We start from the raw sequence: 24,211 nt of genomic DNA on the forward strand, positions 1-24,211 counted from the left end.
CTTTTATTTTATTTTTTTTAAAATAAATTTATATATTTATTTATTTTGGCTGCGTTGGGTCTTCGTTGCTGTGCGTGGGCTTTCTCTAGTTGCAGCGAGCAGGGGCTACTCTTCGTCGCGGTGCGCAGGCTTCTCACTGCGGTGGCTTCTCTTGTTGCGGAGCACGGGCTCTAGGCGCATGGGTTTCAGTAGTTGTGGCTCACGGTCTCTAGAGCACAGGCTCAGCAGTTGTGGCGCACGGGCTTAGCTGCTCCGCGGCATGTGGGATCTTCCTAGACCAGGGTTCGAACCCTTGTCCCCTGCGTTGGCAGGCGGATTCTTAACCATTGCACCACCAGGGAAGTCCCCATAACTGCTTTTAAATTTTCTAGTAGTCACATTAAAAACGTAAAAAGAAAGGGTAAATTAATTTTAATAATATATTTTATTTAACCCAATATATCAAAATATCATCATTTCAACATGTCATAAATATAAAAATTGAGTTATTTTACAGTCTTTTTCTTGTACTAAGTCTTAGAAATCTAGTGTGTATTTTACACTTAACAGTACATCTCAATTAATTCTAGCTACATTTCAGGTGGTCAGTAGCTACACGCAGCTAGTGCTTGCTGTATTGGACAGTGGGGCCCTACAATCCTGACACCAAGCCTGGGCCCAGTCCACAGAATCAACCCCAATACTTGTTACTCACTACCCCACTAGGGACCTTGAAAGCCTTGTTATTAAAAGATCTCACTTTTAAAATGTAAACATCTCTGGAAAAGCAGTGAACTAATTAACTAACATTTCAACAGAGATTATCTGATACAGGTTAGCCACCTGGAAACTCAAGAGGAAGAAAGCAAAAGAAAGCAAAAAAAGGGGGTGCTGAGAAGGGAATCTTAAGGAAACCAAGGACATATTTTGCCTAGTTCACAGGTTAGCCTAGATTCATGCCACTTAATACATGGCACAAATCTTCTCTAGGTTGCCTAGCCCTAGATTACTATTATTATATCAAAAGCTCACACAATCAGTTATGACAAAGATCTACACAAGAATGTAACTAGTAACACCTGTAGGGAGCTGTAAGAAATTGGTAGAGGAATGCCAATCACGTCAATTAACACCATTTCTTGATTGCCAATCAGCACAGTGTATTCCAACCAGGTCAGTGCCTTCAAAATTCCACAAACCTTTAAGAACTTTTATAGTAAATAAGACCTCTGTCAGGGGTCACTAGAATAATGCAAAAGTCTGGACAACTTGAAAAGCTGGTAACTATAAGAATCCTCTATCTCAGGTGTCAGTGACAACAAGCCATGCATTTGGACAATTATGCCTTTAGTTACGTTGTTTGTTAAAGTTCACCTATAACTGTAAACAACTTTCAGTCAGGTAAGAAAATGTGTCATGTGGTTTGCTCTTTTGCAATTCAAAAACTGCTTTCAAAGTCTGTAATGCAAAGTGCAACCAGATGCTATTGGCAAAGAACTGAATCTTCAAACGTGACCGATTTCCAAGAACATTACCACAGATGTGGGCTACACACTGGGTGCACACAAAGCTTTGAAAAGTTCATACCTAATCTAATCATCTATTCAGAACACTCCACGCTTTCCCACATTTCAATGAATTATAAATTTCTCAAAATGCATAGCAAATCAGAAATATATGTATGATTGAAAACTCCCTCCTAAATAGATTCAGAACATGCTATACAGCTAATGACACAGAAAGTCCCCGTTCTATCTAAAAATACAAATTGATGTTAATGCCTGAGCAAGAACAAAAGGTCATTTGCATTGTAACATAAAGTTAGTCACCAAGTGGCAGCTTTCCTTCCATTTAGAAGTTTTCCTCAGTTCCAATTACTACACAAGTTTACAATCATCAGTATACTATTACTCTGAAGACAAGCCTTCTGAAGTAGATGCAAAACATAAATTCCAAACTGCAAAATCCCTTGCAGTAAAAAGATAAAGAGGTATCTTTAATAATTGAGATTTTTCTCTTAAATAATTGAAACAAATTTTAGAAATATTTGCAGGTGCTATTTTTACTGATTACTGAAATAAGTATACTGAAATAAAATTGGCAAAATTCATTTCTATTTCAACAATGTAGAGTACGAACTATTTCACATCATTACTTTGTGAATCTTTCAGATAATGGTCCTGAATTAAAATCTCAATTAACCACAATGCTTAGGGACTAGTTTGTTCTGGACAAACATTGAATCCCAATCAGTTTAGTAAACAGGATAGGTTTCTTTACTCTATTTCGACATTTATTTTAGGCATACCTACCTCCTTCCTTATTCCTCTCACAAGCAGGGATTTGGGAGTGGGGGACATAAGCAAGCAACAATCATTTACTCAACACAAACTTATTGAGCACCTCATAGGTACCAGATACACAGGACATACTTCACATACATCATCTTATTTAATCTTCATAGCAACTCAAGAGATAGGTAATTTTATCCCAATTTTACACATGAATAAAGTAAAAAGGCTCAGAGAAGTGAAGTAACTTGCTCAAGGCCAGCAGGATTCAAAGTCAGATCTGTCCTATTTCCACTACGCAGTGCTGACTCTTCCTTTTCTACCCCAGCTCTCTTCACCTACGCACACCAACTGAAGCTGCCCTCTAAAGTTCTCATTCAGTAATACTGGCATTTCTTCAGCAGTACTAGTTTCTGTAAAGGCGAAAAATTGTTAAAACAAATATGATTGAGAATTGTTTCTTCTCTATGGAGTTTTTCATTTTCCACTCAATTATAGAAGAGCATACATAGAGATAGATGGCAAGACTTTAGTCCCCCCAAAATAAATTTCTAGTGGAAGAATCCTCAACACTGATGTGGGACAAAAGAGAAAGATGTTCTAGAGCTGTAATGTCCAATTTGGTAGCCACCAGCCACATGTGACCACTGAGTACTTGAAATGCAGCCAGTGTGAACTGAGATGTACTAAAATGTAAAATAAGTACAGGATTTCAAAGACTTGGCATATTGAAAAAAGAGCAAAATATTTCATTAATCTTTCACTAAATCAATATTTCAATTAATCAACACTTCATTAATACTGATTACATGTTGGATATTTTTAAATTGTGTTCAATAAAATTCACACGTTTCTTTTTATTTTTTTTCAACATGGCTACTAGAAAATTTTAAATTACACTTGTATTTTGGGGAAGGGGACAGCAGTAGTCTAGGGCCTTCATATGAGACTTCAAATCAAACTGTGTACAAAAGCCATCCCTGAACAGAAGGTCCAAACCCTTATGACTAAACCTCTTAAAAGAAAATGTAGTGGGCTATCAAAACACTTTGGAGAAACCCATAATTAATTATTCTGATTATAAATGGTAAATAAATGTCAATTCTTATAGTAACCAGCCAAACATGTGGCCTTCTCACTTATGTTCCTCCAAAATCTAAAAGCCATCATTCCAACTTCTGGTTTCATATACATTCGTGAATACATTTATCTTTATTGCTTAAGACTTGTGCAAAAATATTACAGTTTTCCCTCTGAATGTTGATTGTAAGTACAGTAGACCAAAGAAGATACAGGAGTCAAAGTGCGCTGACTTTAGCACCCACCTAGAAGTCATTGCTTCCAATACATCCCTGAAACTCCCTTGTGTGCTTAACCATTTGGTTATCTTCCATTAAAGGACCCAAGGAATTTCAGGTAATTGAAGCGTCTATTTAAAAGACATTTTATTCTCTACAGACCAAAATCTCAGGGAGAAGCACCAATAGAAGCTTTTAAAAAATCAATAATTAACTTAAAAGAAACATGACATGGTTTTCATAAAATTGACCTATAAGGTTTTAAATACAAATACTGTCATCATGAAACACAGCTAGCCCCCAAGTAGTTTAAATCAACTTAAACACTGAACTCAAAGTTCTCCAGAAAGTACTCTGACCTTGTACCTACTCCTATTAACATTGGCTTAAAATCAGATCAAAACACATCTTTTATACTCATAGTAAAATCAAAAGCAATTATATTTTATTTACACACCCACCATAATAATGAGTCTTTTCAGTTCCTGAGAAGGATGTATTACATAAGGCCATATGTAGTAAATATTTTGAAAAGACCAGGTTATCTTGAACACTGCCTACTGAAACTGTTGTCATGAAACCAAATGCTATACCAAAACACTGAAAAAAAAATCTGATAGATTCCATTCAAAGTCCTTGGTATGATGCAACATATGATGGCTAAAAATCTTATTTGATAAATGAGTTTAATCACAAAATTATACTAAAACATTAACATTTCTAATATGACCGACCAATTTCTTCCTTCGCTGTGCCTTATGTAATGGGACACTTAGTTGAAAATAATGGAAAATTGGGGCCATAAATTCTATCATCTATTTTACTGAAACAAATGACCTAAAACTTTTTCTTTTCATCAGAGGGTGGAACTGTTTCTCATTTAAATATGTTCTTCTCCAGAAAGAAAAAAAAAAATCAAGGCAGCCAAACACATCTAGTTTGAGTTTTTAATATAATGTTCCTAAACATGTCAGTAACATTTACCATGTACATGACTTGCTTCAGTGGTGAGCATGCTTCAACTGGAACAATATATAAAAGATCAGCATAGCTTTTCGTCAAGATAACAAGAAAGTTCACGACATGGTCCAGATTTTTAGAAGAAAAACTTCTTTACAATACACTCCCTAATTCAATGAAAGATTAAAACAAAGAAAGGTACCAACTATTTCTTGAAAAGCAGCTTCAAATCCCTAAGAGATGAAGGTCTCCCATCCTGCCTAAACCCTGCTCTAAGGAAGGTCAAGTGGAATTCTGGTGAACTCCCTCACCCTAGAATTGCATGAATGGGTTAAGATGGCTGGTAATGTGATAAAGTAGAAAAAGCACTAGGCTGAGAGTCAGGAATCACAGTTGTGAGTCTAGATCAGCCACTCTGAACATGTCATTTCACTCAATCAAACCAAGTCCTTCGCCCATAAAAATGAGGTGAGGGTTTCCAAAATTCTATGAGTCTAGATTTCATCCTCCTCTTTACTCTCCCAAACTTTGCCTCTCCAAATGATAAAGTTTACAGAGAATTCCCACTTCTGCTCATAATAGAAAGTCTGAATGATTCAACAAAGGCAGAATTTTAGCATCCAATGAAACCTGCAAACCTGTGGAACCCCAATTTCTATTACTGGGGAAAATTCCTTTTTATTGGGTCATGGGGGCAGAGGTCAGCTAGCACCAGTTTGCTGATCCCTGCCTCTCCCATAATTATCACCCCCTCTCCCATCCACCAACATATAATTTACACAGCTGAGGGGTGAGGTCTCTTCCAATTATAATGCAGCTAAATTTTTCACTTTGAAATATGTATCAAAGGCCATAGGTTCTGTGCCCCTTGTCTCAATTCCTGGGTCTTGAATGTCAATCATATATTCAAGATTGAATGTCAATCTTTGCTGCATAATACAGACCTGTATAGAGGGTTTCAAATTACAATCTTGATTAGGAACAGGAATAACAGATTTTGTATCACCCAAAATCTTGATCTTAATATTTCTGATCCAGGAATATAGGAGGGGGAATGGGAAGTTATTGTTGAATCGGTATAAAATTTCAGTGTTACAAGATGAAAACAGTTCTGGAAACTGATGTTGGTGATGTTTACCCAACATTATGAATGTATTTAATACCACTGAACTGTACACTTAAAAATGGCTAAAATGGTAAATTTTATATTATGTGTATTTTAGCACAATAAAAAGTATTGGCAGACACCCAGGACTCCAAGATGGCATCAGTTGCACCAGTGAAGAAGAAACTCATGGATGTTAAAATAGGGGAGCTGCCAAGTTGGATACTGAGGCAGGATTTTGCCCCTAAGGGCATTGCTGGAGTGTTCCAAAGAGGTTACCAGTGGTATGACAACAGGTATGTCAACGTGAAGAAAGGAAACACTGCTGGGGTTTCTACAGTACTGGCAGCTTAGGTGCTTTTCAACTACTGCCTTTCTTAGAAGGAACTCAAACATGAGCAGCTCTGCAAATACCACTGAAGAAGGCCCAGTGCAGAGGACACACGGTGCTTTCCTGACCATGACCTTTGCCCGACACTCCTCCTTGAGGAACCTGATCACTGCTGAATCTTTTCATATGTTAATTGAAAACAATGACCAATAAAAGATAACCAGTGCAAAAATTTAAAAATACATTGGAAAACTTTTTAAAAGGACCTTTCCACACATAGCACAAATATGAAACTATTATTTACAGTATCTCCATAGGAATGACATTCTATTAAATACCATCGAAAGAAGAAAAGAAACCAAGTCAGGTAATCCCAAGGCTTGGGAGAAAATCTTATGACTTGGTGGACAGCCAAAGGCAGAGTCAACAAAATAATGCCAAGCACTAAAAAACTAAAAGTAAAGTTTTAGAAGCAGTCCAGTCCAGCTGGCATAACAGGGTAGATGCACAAAGATGGGAAAGGCTGACCATTCTTTTTCTTAGGTACTAGAGAATGTTTTTGCATGGGAGCACTTCTCAGCTGGAATTTGCTTTGTTAGCATGTATCACTTCATAAAAGATACTTGTCATTGCCTAGGGTAAAATATGAGTGAAAGATGATTACAATTACCACCTCCCACTTTCCATACCTTTGCCTTAAGTGGAGGGGAAGCTAGGAAAGCACACTCTAATAAAAAGAGACAATGAATCTAGAAACCACACCTATGAGAAGAACAGGGCTGGCTATTTCCCCAGGTTGTTTTGAGCCTAAAGCTATATTTCTTTTGCAGCAATTCAACCACCAGGTGTAGGCAGGCAAAGCCTTGATTCAGGAATTTAAAAATAAAGAATGAAAAATATCTCTTGAATAATATACAAGGAAGAAAGAAAGTGTAGTAGTTCAGGGATGGAGTGACAACTTACTTTCACTTTATACTCTTTTGTACCTTTTGGATTTTGTTTCATGTCCTCATATTTCATACTCAAAAGTTAATTTCAAATATTTTTAAATGAAATTGATTTCGTAAAAATGTGACCCAAATAGTAAGTTTACCTTAGAAATCAAGTTAATAAAATCATTCTTGCTTTAAAAACAAATCAGCGAGTGCTCTTGTTTCTGATTTTTAAACTCTCATTATATTGTAATGTCCATAAAGTATTTTTTAATTTTATTGAGTTGCTTTTGAATAGGTTATTTTAAACATTACTTAATACTTAGAATTTTTAAGCACGAAAGCAAGTTTTATACTGCGATATTTTAGAAGTCAGTTCTGTCAAATCTGGTATCTTCTTTCAGCCATTTATAAAGGCACTGTGTCCTAATATAACACTCTCTTTGTACATGTTTTATTAAAGGGAATTACAAACAAACAAAAATGGCCCATCATGCCTGTAAATAAGCGATGAGAAACATCAGAGGAGCCAAATCGTATGTTAGTTGTTTCATTAAACAAATGTGCAAAAAAGTCTTATTGGATTGGATTCTCCACTAAATTTACACAGAAAAAAACAAATGACTTTGCACGTACTTCTTTTGACATTTCTAATTGTTTCTTACAGGTGCTTACCATGTGTTACTTTAGAATTTACAAGATAAACCACTAAATGTAATAAAGGGGAAACGTCAAGATGGCACAATGACTTCCTGTAATGACAGAGTACAATACTTAATATTGCAATGCCCAATACTACCTTCAGTTCTTTTTTATTATTCCACTACACAAAAGTTTAAAACGAAACACAAAAGCACAGCATAGGGAGGCAGTTTCATTTGGAAACAAAAATACTATTCTTTTGCCAAAATGATGACTATCCAACCATTTCCAAATGCACAAATGAAAACATATCCAAAGATTGGAAAATTGAGTAATAGCTGACAAGCAGTAAAAATTAAAGAAGATTACGAAATAGTCACATTTCTAAAGTCTTTTATGTATAGTAAGGAAAAGATACATTCAAGACTTGCTGAATCCACCTAATTTCTAGTTTTACAGGTGCATCTTGCCTCTGTCATAAATCAGAGTATTCGAAATGGAGTAAAACACAATATTTAAATTTCTATCCCTGGTGATCAAATGTTCTCTCAACATCTGAACTGTTCAGCAAGTTGTATGGATTTCTGTCTCCAAAATGTCCCATTCCTCCCTTTCTAACCTCAAAGACATTGCCTCAGTTCATTTGCTTATCTCTCAATGCTTCCTAACTTGCCTCTCTGCCAACACTCTATCACCACATTCTTCACAACAACAAATCTCAGACACATCTGATTATGCCTCTCTTTAGCTAAAATTAAGTGCCACAGAATAAAACCTAAATTTCTTAAAATAGCACCCAAGGCCTTCATGATCTGGTGCTATCAACCTTACCTTCCTGTTTTCTCTCCCACCACATCCATCCACAGATCCACGTGCCTTTGCATAGCCTATTATTTCGGTCAGTAATTTACTCTCCTCTTCAACATTTAAGAGATCCTCTAAAGCTCAACTCAAATTCCATCCTCCTCCATGAATTATTTCTTCCCATTGGAATAAACATTTCCCTTTTCTGTGCCCACCTGCACTTCCTTTAAACTGTTGCTATAGCATTGCTCTCAGGTTGGTGCTGGAGTCAGTTACATAAGTGTCTCTTTTTCCCACTATGGTTCCGGTCTGGTTCTCATATGCTTCCCTTAAAATGCTGAAAACATATCAAGCCACTCAAATAATATGGACCTCTGTTCTCCAGACGTTTTTATTCTAATAAAGGAATATATGAATATATGTATATTCATAATAAAATTAGGGGGTAAATTTTATGGTATGTGAATTATGTCTTAATAAAAAAATAACATTAGGGTAAGTGGTACATGAAAGTTAAAGACAATCCTTTCCTGTACTTCCTCAACAGGCAACTCTTTGATGGTAATAATGTTTTTAAGAAGGTAAATATCATCTTGGGTTGTCGAAAAAAATTGCTGGGAATTGAGTTCTCCATATTTTTTAATTACAGGTATGCAGAAAAAAATTAAGCCATCTTTAATGACTTAAGACCCAATAAACTTATTTATAAACTGGTTCCTGCTCTCTGAAACCCATAGAAATGATAATAATAGAGCCTTCTTTTGCTTATCTAGGTCATCTCCATGAAATTGGGTATTTAAAAACATTTAGATTCACCCATGACTTGCCACCAATAGGATCACAAACTGCTTCCTGATTTCTACCTGAATGATCTAAGTATCTTAACTCTGCCTCTTTAAGCAAACCAAGCTAAACCAAGTTTAGTGTGGTAATTCTTGCTTCATCAACTTTCTACTGGGAAAACAGTTTGATTTTAGAAATAAGATCCATGTAAGTTGTTTCAGTTGTTCTTGTGTACATATGGGTGTGCACATATACTTTTTTTCCTGGTATCTTCCTCTAAAAATTGAGATATAATTCACACACCATAAAATTCACTTTTAAACTGTACAATTCAGTGGTTTTTAGTATATTCACAATGTTGTGCAACCATCAACATTATCTAGTCCTAGAACTTTTTCATCACCCCAAAGGGAAACCCAGTACACATTAAGCAGACACTCCCTATTTCCCTTATCCCCTGCCCCTGGCAACCACTAATCAATCTGCTTTCAGTCACTATGGATATGCCTATTCTGTGCATTTCACACAACTGGAACCATACAATATGTGGCGTTTTGTGTCTTGCCTCTTTCACTTAGCATAATGTTTTCAAGGTTCAACCACGTAGTAAAATGTATCAGCATTTCACTCCTTTTTATGATTGAGTAATATTCCATTGCATGGATATACCACATTTATTTATCCATTAATCAGCTGATAGACATTTAGGTCGTTTCCACTTTTTGGCTATTATGAGTAATGCTGCCATGAACAGTGGTGTACAAGTTTTTGTGTGAACATGTTTTCACTTCTCTTGAGTGTATAATGTAGGAATAGAATTGCTGGGTCATAATGGAAACTATCAATATGTTACTACTTTTAACCATTAAACCACATTAACTTTTGGAGGATCAGTCAAACTGTTCCATTTTACATTCACATACACATTTTTAAGGGCAGTAACAACACTTTTTGTTTTCACATTTTGCTTAAAAGTAAATTGTTCTGTCCCTAGAGGAAAAGATTTCCTTTGGGACTAAGTGTCCTTAGAAGTCAAAGTAAATTCTAGATTTTACAAGACAGATTAAACCCCTCCAAAGAATAAAGATGTATACAGCAATACATCAAACCCTTACTACAGCAAAGTTTATTCTAGTCATCAAAGGCATTAAATATGCAAATATTTTTAAATGAAAGAGGAAAATAATGACAACTCCCAATTTTATACAGTCAGCCAATAACTATGCACTGATCTCCACTCACAGAAACATCTACTCCAACATCACTCATAGACATTTCAAACTTAATATGTCTCATGGGACTTCCCCAGTGGTCCAGTGGTTACAAATCCGTCCTGCTATGCAGGGGACACCAGTTCGATCCTTGGTCGGGGAACTAAGATCACACATGCCACGGGGCAACTAAGCCCATGCACCACAACTACTGAGCCTGCGTGCCACAACAAAGAGCTCACGTGCTACAACGATAGATCCTGCATGCCACAACTAAGACCCAACACAGCCAAAAGATAAATAAATAGTTTAAAAAAAAAAAAGATAAGAACAAAAAAAACTTAATATGTCTCAAACTGAACTTCTCTTCTCTCCTACTCCCCAAAACAGTTCCTCCTGAAAACTTTTGCCTACATCCCAAACCTTGGAGTCAAGTTTGACTTCTTCCACTCACCTATACCCAACATCCCAGTCAGTAAATTCTATTGATTCTATCATCCAGATACATTCCAAATCCACTCAAATCTCACCACCTCTATCAGATACAATCTTTCACCAAGATTATTGTACCACTATGGTCTAGTGTCAAAACACAGCCAAAACAATCCTTTTAAAACATAGGTCAGATCGTGTCCCACTTCTAAGGGTCATCCAGTGGCTTCCCAACACCAAGTACCACATGCTTGGTATTCCCTCTGCCTGCCATGATAGTCCCCTTGATATTACACAGTCATCTCAGTACTCGAGGGAGATTTGTTCCAGGACCCTGGCGATACCAAAATCTGTGGCTACTCAAGTCCTTTACACAATATAAAATGGCCTAATATTTGCATATAACCTATGCACATCCTCCCATATACTTTAAACCATCTCTAGATCACTTATAATACCTAATCCAATGTAAATGGTATGTAAATAGTTATAAATACTATGTAAATAGGCTCTGGTACACAACAAATTCAAGTTTTGCTTTTCAGAACTTTCTGGAATTGTTTTTCCCAAATATTTTTGATTTGTGGTTGATTTAATCTGCAGATGCAGAAGCCACAGATACAGAATACTGACTGTACACGTTCTCTTACCTTCTTCAAGTCTTTGCATACATGTCACCTTCTTAGTGAGGACTTCACCTAGCCACTCTATTTAAATTTGCCATTGCCCACTAACACTCCCTTTATCTTCCTCCCCTGCTCTATATTTCTCCATAATATTTATATTAACAAAATATATACTTCACTTATTTATTTCTCTTTACCTCCAAGAATATAAACTCCATTAAGGCAGGAGGGTTTGTCTGTTTTGCTTACTGCTGTATTCCCAGCACTTAGAACAGGGCCTGGCACATAGTAAGTGCTCAATAAATATTTGTTGATTGAACAAATGAACAAGTGAAAGGAAGCATAAAGCTGCTCAGAAGAGCTAAAAAGAGGCCAGAGAAATATTTATGAGGAACTAATATACTAAACATAATAAAGTTGTGATGGGAATGGAAAGCACCATTTCTAGAAAAATATGCTACAATGTTTCTATAGTTGGCTTTAAGAAAAATTGCTATCCTTGCCTATTTCATTGTTTTCAAAAAGGGTCCATCCATTGTCTATTGCCAAGGGCCCTTAGCTTCTGAAGAACTGAAAAAAACTCTGGGAGTTGACAAGTTCCTAGAATGATGATGTCCTTTTCTAAACTGCCACATATACACGGAGCCAAGGACTTTCATGGTCTTGGCTTTCTATTAGATCTATTCCCAGGACCATCATATAGTACAATCATAGGTTTCTTGGCTACCTTCCAGCTAAAGCCACTAATTGGTAAACTCACCTTCCTTAGAACTACAATCACAGCATCTTCAAACTAAAATGTATCTTAGAATGATCTCAACCCCTTACGTATTTTATATATTTAAAAAACTACAGTGAAAAAGAAATAGTGACTTGCTCAAAATAACTTGAATAGTTACACTAAGTATTTTTCAAATAGTAAGTGATAAATACTATTAAATCTAAGAGAATTCAGACACTTGGAACAAATTCTCTAAAATCCAAAACCAGACAATGTTATTTATAAAAGCTAAGTCGAAATTATACCTCATAGTATCAACAACTCTATCTATCCACACATTAAAGTTAAAAGTTATAACAGAACCATCAATGAAACTTTACTCTGGCATTCAGCAAACAGTAAATGATGGATAAATTTGGATTTTAAAAAAATGTACACCTCTTCCCCAAAGGAGGCTTTCCTTGTCCAGTGTTGGGAATGATGAGGATTTCTAAAGTCTTTTTCAAGTACCAACTTTCTTAAGCATTACTGGCTTCAAAATAGCAGTAGAAGGATGTTTCTATGAACCAATCATTTTCACATGGGGTTCAGAGAGAACATCTGTTAAAAGGTACATGATTTTCACCACACCTACCACTCTCTCCCCCTTCCCCTGCAATATTCTAACACACCTCCTAGGGAAGTGTGTCCTCAGCACTGTTTCTGATACGAGTATGTTGCAGCCTTCAAGTGCCTTACAGTGAGACGAGACTGAACCACGATTATAAACTATCTCCTGTCATGCTACACAAAAAGGATTACTATTTTCATGGACAGTAATTTCTTGCCAAAACCCTTTCCATGGTCTGCATCTAGTGAAATCCTACTGTGCCTTTAAAGGCCCACCCTTATTCCTCTTTCCTGGGGACCTTTTTCTGACCATTCCATCCATGGTGCTCTTTTCTTGACCAGATGACCTATGGCATTTGTCATCTGTACCTGTCATTTAGCATTCATCACACACTGGCAAGTAACATCTTTTGTATAGTCGTCTTAGTTGTTGCTAGCTTCTTTTACATTTGACTGGATAGAGTCAGAATCCCAAAGAGTTACATAATTGATATTCCTATGGGGATTTTCTGGACAATAACGCTTTATGCTCTTACATGTGAAGGGAAAGAGTCAGAAGTCCCAAAAGAGTAACTGGGTTTTACAATACACAGCACAACCATCACTGAACTATAATTTTAAAAGCTTTGGGTTATACCAAAATAATGATTCCCAACCTTTTAAAGTAATAAGGATGCCTTTTAAGATCAAAATATGTTTTAAAACACCAAAAACATATTCAATATTAGTCAGGTGTTAAATTTCTTTTAACTGAGAATACATGCATTCAAAAGTATAAGTACACAATGTGAGGTATGGTACTCATTTGGTCTACAGAGCATACTTGATGCGCACAAGTTGAGGTTCCTCCAGGACCAGACTGGCACATGGTTGAACGTTACTGTGCTGTGGACATGGAATATTACTGCCACATCAAAAAGTACTACTACCTAAAAGTATTTAGGAGCAAGCAAAATATAGAAAGACTAACAAATCCCTACCTACCCCCAACTCTGCTCCTCCCCCCAAATCCAGCATAAAATCCTTCAGTAACTTAACCCTTCCTCCCAAGATGTAGCAGACTTTAAGCAATGTGAAACAATTCAATGTTTCAATAATAAACTTTCCTTGTGGTTTTAAGTTAATAAATAATATAGCAAAAGGAAAAAGAACATTATAGACAAACCAAATAGCAAATATTGAAAGTCCATCTCTCATATATTTCCTGATTCTAGTGAAATCTCAATCCCATTTACCCATTTCATCACCCTCTTAAAACAAACAAAAACCACCAATATTTTCCAGCAGAGGTAGAAATATCATTCTAACCTCAGTTCAAGTCCTTTGTGCAGTCACCAACAAGAATGAGCTTAAATAAATAGCAGTAGAGCACAGCATTTAAAGGAATTAGCCCTGGGCTCAAGTCTTGGCTCTGTCACTTATTAACTGTATGATCTTGGGCAAGTTACTTAACTAAACTTCAGGTAATTTATGTAAAGTGCTTAACATGATCCTTGGCAGGTTTAAGGGCTGAGAAAAGAGGTTACTGATTAATTAAGTAATTATATATAATAGATATATAACAAAGATATTCTTCTTATCATAACAAAGTTTCCTTTCAATTCCTTCTTGTCTGGCTCTGACGGGTCTATTCCAGGTATCATAAACCTCCACTCTTGACCTATAACTGGTTCTACAACCTCCAATTCTACCCATGGCTACTACCATAAGCAGTTTCTGGAAGTTAGGGAAAACATAACAAAAAACAAAACAGGAGGCCACTTGAGCAAGCCAAAACAACAACAAAATCCACTTTGAAACAGTGAATTCACTCAAGTAGGAATCACTGCCTTAGAACCTGAGACAAAGAAAAAGGCAAAAGAAAAAAACAAACCAAATTATTCAAATACTTTTAAAACCCTTACCTCCAGTTAAACAAATGATTGACAATTTGAAGCCCAAACAAATTTTAAACAACATTATTATTGTCTGCAGGACCATCAATAACCAGCACTACTAATGAAACATGCCTCATTAAAATACCTTTCTCTAACACTTTTAATTTAACAATGATTTAACCATTGCTAGACTATTTTTTAACATTAAGTCTCAACAATTTCTTCAAGTTTCTCCTTTCCCATGCATTCCAACAAGGAGTGAATTAGTTCTTCATCATGTGGTTAGGCCTCCTGCTGGGAAGCATAATTAAAATTAAGCAAGCAACAATTCCACTTGGTGCTAAGATCCTGTCAAATCCTTCGATGAAGTTGAGTCTGGTTTCTCCAGGAGCCAGCTGAAAGTTCTGCAACAAAAACTTGGGGCTGCTCAACTCGATGCTGGCCATTCAGTAGATGGCACTCTTTCCTTTGGGCCCAAATTACAAAAGCACCAAGAAGCATGTTCTGTGACATTCAGGTGTGATACAAAACAGGGATTCCCTCTTCAAAGCACTTAACTGGTCGTCACAATCCCTCCAGAAACCCATTCATCAAAAGCTGATGGTCCAACCAGACACTTTTAAAGAGCCCAAGGAAGTTCAGATTATAAAACATCAAATACAATATAAAATCACCTAACTCAAGTGATTACCAAGTAATCAGCTTCTCAGAGCCTTTTCTATGTCAAGCAGATACACCTTTTATTCAGGCATAAAATTTTCCTTTCCTATTACATTCTTCTACAGAGGCGACAGTCTTTCAGTGGCTAGTGACCAAATCTTGTCTATTAAATATCTCATTAAGGTATTTAACGACAGCAAAGTGTTCAGAGAACTATGATTTTGTCATTATCAACATTCACTAAGACCAATGAAAGATATATTACTTTTGTATTACTTTCAACATTTTTGGTTGAAAAAATTCATGTAATCTTTGATACCCACTTAAAAAGAACCAAACATCCTAATATAAAATTACTGTACATCTAGTTTTGCCAAAAAAAAAGGGTTTAAATAATATGGATTTCTGATTCATTAATGATATGTCTTTTACTCTAATACATAATGGCTCCCAACTATTACATGACAAGTAAGGTTTCTTACACTTCTGTTTCAGAGATTTTTTTTTTTTTAATTTAAAAAGCAGACAGTTGTGGAGAGAGATGGAAGGAAATTCTTTTTAGTGCAACCTCCAGGTGAAAGCCAAACTTTTCAGCAGTCACACAGGAATCACCTTAAAAATTCCACCTTTCTCTAGGAGAGAGAAAACTCAGTCCTAGCAATAAAAGTCAAAGGAGAAAGGCAAGGTAAAAGGAACATTGTTTTAAAATTTAAAAAAAGAAAAAAAAGCATTGGGAGTAGGGACAAGAAATAAGAAAAATATATCGATTTCATTGCCAATCTCTTTCCCCTGTCCACTCTCGCCCTATGAACTTAAGCCCATTCACAACTCCACTTGAGCTCTATCACCCTTCCCCAACCACTTCCTTAGATATTAAAAGGCTGACCTTACAGAATCTTTTTCTTATGTACTAATAAGACAAATGAGATTAGAAGTAACAACGCAGCTTACAGTTGCTGGCTCTAATTTCTGTAGGATTAAAAGTAGAGTGTTCTTAAAGAAGAGTCCCTGGGGAGGCCTTGATCCCAAAATATACTTCTTTAGACATACCAAATAAGCCTAACTACCTTCTCCATGAGGATACTGAGTAAACCTATCTTTTTGCTATGGCATTTAGTCATTCCAGCAGATCAAAAGATGACAGGATAAGAATACTGTATGGAAAGGGGAAAAGGAAATGCTGTCCTTGCACAGGATGAGCTGAGCCATTGTGGAAGAACTTCACAGAAACATTGCTGATGGTGACAAATTAAAGGCATATACTAAGTCCCCAAGACACTGATAAAACTCAGCACTTCTCCAACCTGACTGCTTTCTACATTGTTGGAATTCCAGCTCCCCTAGCAGGCAAACAACAATAGCCATGAGAGCTGAATTAAACAGGTTCCTGAACTCACACATGCACTGTCCTTTCCTCTTCCATCCAAAGTAAGCACTTCCTTGGTGGGGGAGTGAAAAATTACAAGAACAAATTCAAAGGGGTATAAGAGCTAGCAAAAAGAATAAAGTAACAATTTCATGTATGTTACTTAGAATTAAGTTTTCATATTACTTGCCTTAATGCACATTGTGAACAACAAATTTTTTAAATTGTTTTATTAATATATACGGTGTGCTTCTTGGGACATTGGTTTTAAGAACATATGTTGTTGTTATTGCCCTTAAGTTTATAAAAAGTGTTTTTACCCCCGGGCTGGCTGGTTGTGGGAAATTTTTTATCTTATGGAAGTCAGTATGCCTATGGCAGAAAAAGTGAGCTGCATAACCCAAGGTTCAAACTGTAGTCTTGTTTGAGGAGGTAGCAATCTTAAATGCTAGTTAATGTACTGCTATACACCAATATCCTTAGGCCCAGTTTCAGGCAATTTAAAACAAGAGGTTTCAAAGTTCATCTTATATCAGGGAGCCTTACCATTTCCAATTAAGCTTTAACTAAAGCCAACTTTTAAAACAAGTAATTGTAAAGTATATGGTGGTGAAACAGATCAGCTTGACATCAGGTAAAAAGCTCAACTTAGATCTAACCTCATTATAAAGATATAACTATATGTCAAAGCCTAAACATCTTTCATAATAACATTTCAGCTATGGCATAGTTAAAAACTAGTCTATACAATCTTCCTAAGAAGGAAATTTACAAAAACAAAAAGCCTTTTAATATCAGGGATGGGTTTCATCCATTTTATACCTTTTGGTGATCATGCAACTACTTTTTGAGCTATGCTAGACAACTCTGAAAGCCACATTCATTCTTTAAGGTTTCTAGGATACTCTTTATTAAATTGTGCCTTCAGTGTAGTAAGTCATGTCCTAGAAACCTAAAAGAGATTATTAATGCAGCTTTTCAAAGATACCCAACAAAAAATAGTTTAAAGAAACAAGAGACTGATTCTCATTATCTATGCTATCATCTAAGACTTTAGGGTAAGTTAAACAGTACTTTCTTGACATTCAAGTATGTTTTCAACTGTGCAATTAACTTACTTTTGAACTTGATTTTGCGACTAGTCCACATATAACAGATCAACATTAAAATACACATGAAATAAACAAAAAACGCACACACCTTTTCTTCTCCAACACTTTCAGTTAATTTTCAGTTAAAGTTGCTGTTCTATGCATGCTGTTGGTATTCAAATATTCACTGCATGAATGCCAAGTGAATCATTTCTAACTAACCTGAAAGGAAGGGCATACCCCAAGTAGTATGGTTACACTCATGTGTGTCCGTAACTAGCTACTGCTAGAAGAAAAAAATAAATTCATCTAACTATTATACATAAGGGATATACAAGGGATAACAGACTTTTTTCTTTCAAGCCATAGTCAATGAAAGGCTGATAACATATAATTTAGAGAAGATTCTTAATATACACAACCCATTTCAGTAAAAATTTGAGATTGTCTTGGCTTTCGGCCAAGAAAATTTAGTCACTAGCAGGACCTGAAACACCTCGTAACAATCGCATCTAGAAATACTGGGGCATGGACCCCAAGATCAAATGACAAAGCATTAACATAGAAGACATGAAATAAAGTATCAGGGCACCCATTTTGAATCTCAATGACAAGACACAGTCTATGACTGCTCAATTAATTTCAAATAGGGTGTCTATGTTTAAAAGAAAGAATAGTACTCTTGATTAAACATTTAAAATGTTTTCTATTCAAACTCTACAAGTTTAATATTTCCAAAGGAATCTGAAACAGCAGTGAATTTTAATTATAGCAAAAACATATTAGCATTTTTAGTATGAGAAACAGATTAGTGACCTGTGTCTTCAGTACCGTTTGAGCTTTCTTAATTCAACGTATGCTTGTTTTTAAACATTTTTTCCTAATGTTACCTTTCACTAACTTGCCAACAAAGGACATATTAGCTCTCTACAATAGTTATTCTAAACATTACGTAAAACAGCTACTAATTTAGGTTATAATTAATTTGCCTGATGTATCCACTACACTGGTGAAGCAGCAACACACAGTTCCTTGAGGAATGTGAATGACAAAGTAAAAGCCACAAGTGACATCTTTCCATGTAAGGCTAATTTTAAGAGGCAACTCAGGTGAAATTTCGAACAAACTTAAGTTAAAATTCACCTCAGGTTAATATGGTGGTGTTGGTAATCAGAAGATGAGGCCTACCGATTTAGTGCAGAACCAGAATGCCTCCAAGGGCCCTGCTGGACCATCTGCAGCCCTACACATCTGGCAAGCTTGAAAAACAAAAAAGACTTTAATCTTTAGTAATTAAAAAGATAACATACTACAGCCCAAATTCTAGCATCCTAGCTAAACATATGTTGTGTGAAAAGAGAATCCTCTTCCAAAGTCAAAAGGTGATTCTACTTAACGCAGATTACCACCATTCACATTTAAACACAACTTGGTGGTACTAACACAGGAGGGTGTTACTAAACAAGGCATATGCACACCTGTAGTCTTGGAGATACTGTGAAGGTACTTCATTGATTTGCTAGAATTACCACAAGTGCAATAGCAGCAGGGGCTACTAGTTACGCGGGCTCACTCTCAAGCCAGGCTCTGGGTTCAGAACCAGCCCGTCTGTGCCTAGTAGCTGTACAAAATACTTAACCTCTCTATGTCTGTTTAGGCACTGGGTTGTCATGAGGATCAAGTAAGTTAAATCATATAAAACTGTGCCTGGCACAGAGGTAGCGCAAATAAATATTGGCTGTTACAAATATCTGCTGAGTCTTCACTTGCTGGGTTGCAGGATATAGCCACCTTCAAAAAAAATGTCATCTTATACTGACGATGATAAACACATAAAACACTGAGTACCAGACTATATTCTAAGCACTTCACATATAACAACTCAGTTAAGATTCTGATATTATCATTCCCCAACATTTTACAAACCCAATTTGTTCAGAGTTGGGTTTTTATGCTTTTATGTGACTTCTTCCTTCAACAGAAATGCTTCTTTTACTCTGATGACATACATAAGTGCTGCCCTGTACTGCTAACCAACTACTTTGAGATAGGAGAGATTAAACAGCTAACAACCTGTATAGGCTTGAGTGTGACAAAAACACTCAGACACGACAGACCTACTTCAGGAGGCCTCACAACCCCAGAGGTTGGGCCCCACCCTGTATTTAGGTTTTAGGATTGTGTATAGGAGGTTGGCTGATGCTGTGTCCTCTTAGTCTCAAAAGATGTTCTGGTTTTACCAAGACCAAATCCACACTACAAACATCATTGAGCAGAACCCACATTCATCCCAGTGTAACATTATTGAAAAAGGGGGTTAGAAATAGCAAAGTGTACAGTATAATTTTCTCATTCATTTTCGGAATGTAAAACTTATGTTCTGAAAATACAATCCTTCTATTATGCAAAACAGTTCCTAGATGTCATATGATCACCTATGTCATATGTCAAATGTTTACCAACAAACATTTTCTTCTATCATACCTGTAAAAAGCGGCAACATATTGAATGCCTCATACCCAACTACCTCAAGAACTCTTAAATTATGTTTAACATTCGAAACAGATACACCAATTTTTTTCCTTAAAAGCAACTATTACCAACATGCCAACATTTGCGGTCAATTTAAAGAGTTTTAAGAGCACAGACTGAATTCTTTGGAAAAATGAACACTTAAATATAGCAAAAGTGGCCATTTTTTTTCCTGGTCTTCCCTCTGCAAAGTTAATCTGCTCAATATAAGCAGAGGAAAATGAGTGAGTTACAGTGTAATTACAATGCAATGGAGACTCAGATATAAAAACTTTATACATAGTTAAAAAGTAACTTAACCCTATAAATGAATAGGTTCCATATCTTAATTACACATTTTTAAAAAGAGTCAAGCATCTTATTTAAAAACGACAAATTACGTTGTATTCTTAGTTTACTCTCCTTAACAGTCTCATTAGAAGTCTTCTAAAGTCAAAATTAGGATGTACCCGGTATGATGCAGTTGCACTCCATTCCAAGAAAATCAACCATTTCATACTGCTAAATCTAACATGTTGTACAATTTAACATAAACGTGCCTGCACGTTTATGTAGCTGATTCCTACCCCCCCCCCCAAACCTTATCAACTCCTTCACCAAACTTGCATATAATCCTCACTCAAAGCCTCTTGGTTGAGTTAAATTCCATTTCTCGCCATACCTTTCTAGCAGGTCAATTGCAACAGCACATGTGCCAAAGAAATGCGTGGTTTTACTCACGCTCCCATTTTAAACGGGCACCTACTTGCAATTAAATCTCTGCAACAAAAAAGTTTACCTGAGGCCATTCCTGCCATTCTAATAGAGGCCTAGCTTATTCTACCTGTCTCTGTGGTCTTGCCTCAGCTATGATAGCATACCCCCAAAGAGGCTGGACACCAGCAAAGCGGACCTGCTGCCAACTCTGCCTGTCACCCCGGGCAGGAAGCGCAACCTAACATGTATACGTTTGTAGGGGTGGGGTGGGTGTGGGTCGGGGGGGATGGGAACGCAAATTACAGGAGAAAGGTTTGGTTGAATACTTTCAACTTGTAACAGAAGTTGTTTAAATGAGGAAAACAAAACTAACCAACACTCCCTCCCTTACCTCCACCCTTTCCAAGCGCGGGAACCTACCACCTTCCTGGAGCGCACCTTCAGTGCTTAAAGTACCCCGGGCCACCGACGCTTCAGCCAGCTCCTGATCTTTAGAACTCCCCGTCCTCCGGGAGAAACCAGAGGACTCCCGAAAGACTCGGGCCCACCCCCGGCGTCCCGAGATCCTCCCCTGCAGGTCCACCCTCTTCGAACCAGCCCGAGGCTCCCATTCCAGTCCCGGAGGAAGAGGGGTCCACCTGAGGCCGCAGGGGCAGCCAATAGGCAGTCCCCTCCACCCCGCGAGCCGTTGCGTTCCCCACCCCCGCGCGACCCCCTGGAAGGGTCCCCGCAGCCCAGCCCGCGCGGGCGCCCGCCGTCCCCGCCGGGAGGACCGGCGGGAAGGCCGCGCCTTCTCTCCCCTCAGGATTACCTCGCAGCGCGAAGCCGGCTTTGTGCTTCCCTCCCTCCTTCTCCGCGGCCGCCGGGGCTGCAGCCGCCGCGCGATCCTCCACCACCGCCTCTTAAGCGCCGCACGGCTCCAGAGGGGAGGGCAGAAGGGGAGGGGGCGTGAGAAGGGAGGGACCTGGGCGCCGAGCCCTGTGTAGCAGGAAGCGGCGACACCTGGGTCGCTCTGCCTCTAGCTCTCGCTCTCTGTTTTTAAAAAATATAATTTAAACCCCCCTTCTTTCGCCTCCCGCCCAGCGGTCCCCCGACCGTTACCGGCAGGCGGCTGGCGCTCTGGCGGGACTGGCCGAGCGCCCACCGAGCGTCCCCTGGCCCCGCCCCTAAGGCCCCGCCCTTAGGCCCCCAGGCTGCCCCTGGCTCCACCCCCACAGGCCGGCCCCTCGCAGCCCCCGAACGCTCATGGCCCCGCCCCTCGGAATCACAGGATGTTCCTGGCCCCGCCTCCTCAAGGCCCCGCCCCGCGCGGCCCCTCGCGCCCTCTCGCGCCCCTCCAAAGCTTTGGTCCCGCCCTCTGCGGCCCCCTCCCTACCTCCCTCACCCTGTCTCTGAAGCCGCGGCCCCGGGCCCCTACTGGCCTGGCCTCTGGGAGGGCCTGGTGTGGGGCAGCTGCCTAGCATCTCTTCAACGTCCTCCCCGCTAGGCAGCTTCGATTAGAGGCGTCCCCTGAGGGTCGGAGGAGTAAACGACCCCGACGGAAACCAGACTACAAGCGGGAGGAGGGGAGCCTTGGAGATGCCGCCCTCCCTAACCTGAGCGAGCCACCCCCGCCCAGCTCCCGAGGCCGAGACACAGCTTTCAGAGTCAGCTTCAGCCGCCCACACCGGCTGCTGGGTCTTCAGCGGGAGGCCACTGCTAAGGTTCCACCTCCGCACGCCCCCCGTAGGAGGGGCCTGGGTATTCTCAGCACAGTTGCCTTTGGGGGCGCCTCTTTCCCCTGCTCACCTCCACTGAGAGGCCGGGCAAGAGCTCTCTCCATGAGCTCCACTTGCATCTGTCGAGGGTTTCCACCCCGACGTTGGCCCCTGGCCTTGAGACCTTATGAGAGCTGATCTCTTGGAGGTGAAAAGTCAAGGCACCGACAGCCTTCAAAATGAATTCGGGGCCGGGTAAACTTTGCACTCAGTGGCAGGGATGTGGATCCATCCACAGGTGACGCTGGGCCGCCCACCCCGGCCGCCCAGACACGACCTACTATAGAAATAGACCTCCCAGCAACGCACACCTTTCTCTACCACCCACGACTTGCACATCCCTCCCGCATACATGTCCTCCACAGTCACGAATCCACTACCAAGCACACCCTCCGAGCGGCATTCCGGTTATTCATGGTCCCTTGGGTCAACCCCACCCTAACACACAACAACAAACTTCATTCCCCACGCTTATCTCCCTGCGTTTCCAAGGTACTGGCGACAGTCCCCTTCATTTCCTTCCTCTTCAGCAGACTCTCTTCTTCCCCCTCAAATACTTCATGCCATCCCCCTCATCTTCATTCCCTCCCTCTTCCCTAAAAATGTGCTAATTAAAATGTAGTTTCCTCTTCCCACATACGAAGTGTGGGAAATGAATCTTGGCTTGGCACAAACTGTTATTCATTTATCCTCGTTTTCTCTCCCCACTGGACTAAAGCTACAGAAATTTTAGTCTACCACCATCTCCCATATGCTCAAAATCTAACCATGCCTTATGGTTTTTAAATACCCCTAAAGGATCGTGGGTAAGGCTTCCTGGCTTTGGGAAGAAAATATTTAGAAAACGCTCGGCCTGTCATTTTATGTGGCGTTTTAAAATATCTGCAGTATTTGAGAGAGATACTGGGAGTGGCTAGATGTTTTCTTGCATTTAAAAAGCCAAAAATGAAAAAAGCTTGGCACGCATCAAGGTTAGCCTTTTTATGAATAGCCCCCCAAAATGTGTTAGGGGTACATATCAGACAATAGTCTCCACTCTACAGGACATTTGCCAGTCACAAATCTAGACCCCCCTCAAAGGAAGACAAATTAACATAATCCATTTTAAGCATGTCTGATGAGCAATCCTTTCCATGATCACTCCCTTTCCCACAGTTTTTGGACAAAATGGATAAAAGATTTGCTTACCCACTGAGGTTCCAAGGCTTTCTTGTGTCCAGGGTAGTAGACGTGTGTATCTTCTAGGTGTCGATTCTGCAGTGCTGCACGGAAACCCACTGCAGCCTCAGACCGGCGGTGGCGGCGGCAGCAACAGCAGCAGCGGCGGCGGCAGCAGCAGCAGTGGCGGCAGCAGCTTCTCCCAACACTGAGTAGTAAAGTGAGTGACTTTGGTAGAGACTCCACAATTACCATTAGGCACTTGCTTATGAGAGAGGAGGTGGAATCTTTCTTAAAGGAATGGGTTTTGTTTTTCCTCTCCACTATTGCTTCATAAAAGGCAGAAAGGG

General features: G+C 39.0%; 1 protein-coding gene across 5 annotated transcripts in view; it reads right to left on the reverse strand.

Moving 5' to 3' along the window:
- Window positions 1-24,032, reverse strand: part of ADD3 (adducin 3) — a 123,954-nt gene extending 99,922 nt beyond the window's left edge. The window contains exon 1 of one of the 5 annotated variants that reach the window (XR_014253468.1): window positions 21,758-22,038. The gene's annotated coding sequence lies outside the window, so the exon portion shown is untranslated. Of the gene's footprint in view, window positions 1-21,366; window positions 21,387-21,757; window positions 22,077-23,891 lie in introns of those variants that run through there. The other 4 variants (XM_082425145.1, XM_082425149.1, XM_082425144.1 and 1 more) reach the window with 4 other exon arrangements.
- Between the last annotated feature and the right edge of the window lie 179 nt (window positions 24,033-24,211).

This window comes from Balaenoptera physalus (assembly GCF_965194825.1).
Source record: "Balaenoptera physalus genome assembly, chromosome: 14".
Classification (NCBI taxonomy): domain Eukaryota; kingdom Metazoa; phylum Chordata; class Mammalia; order Artiodactyla; family Balaenopteridae; genus Balaenoptera; species Balaenoptera physalus.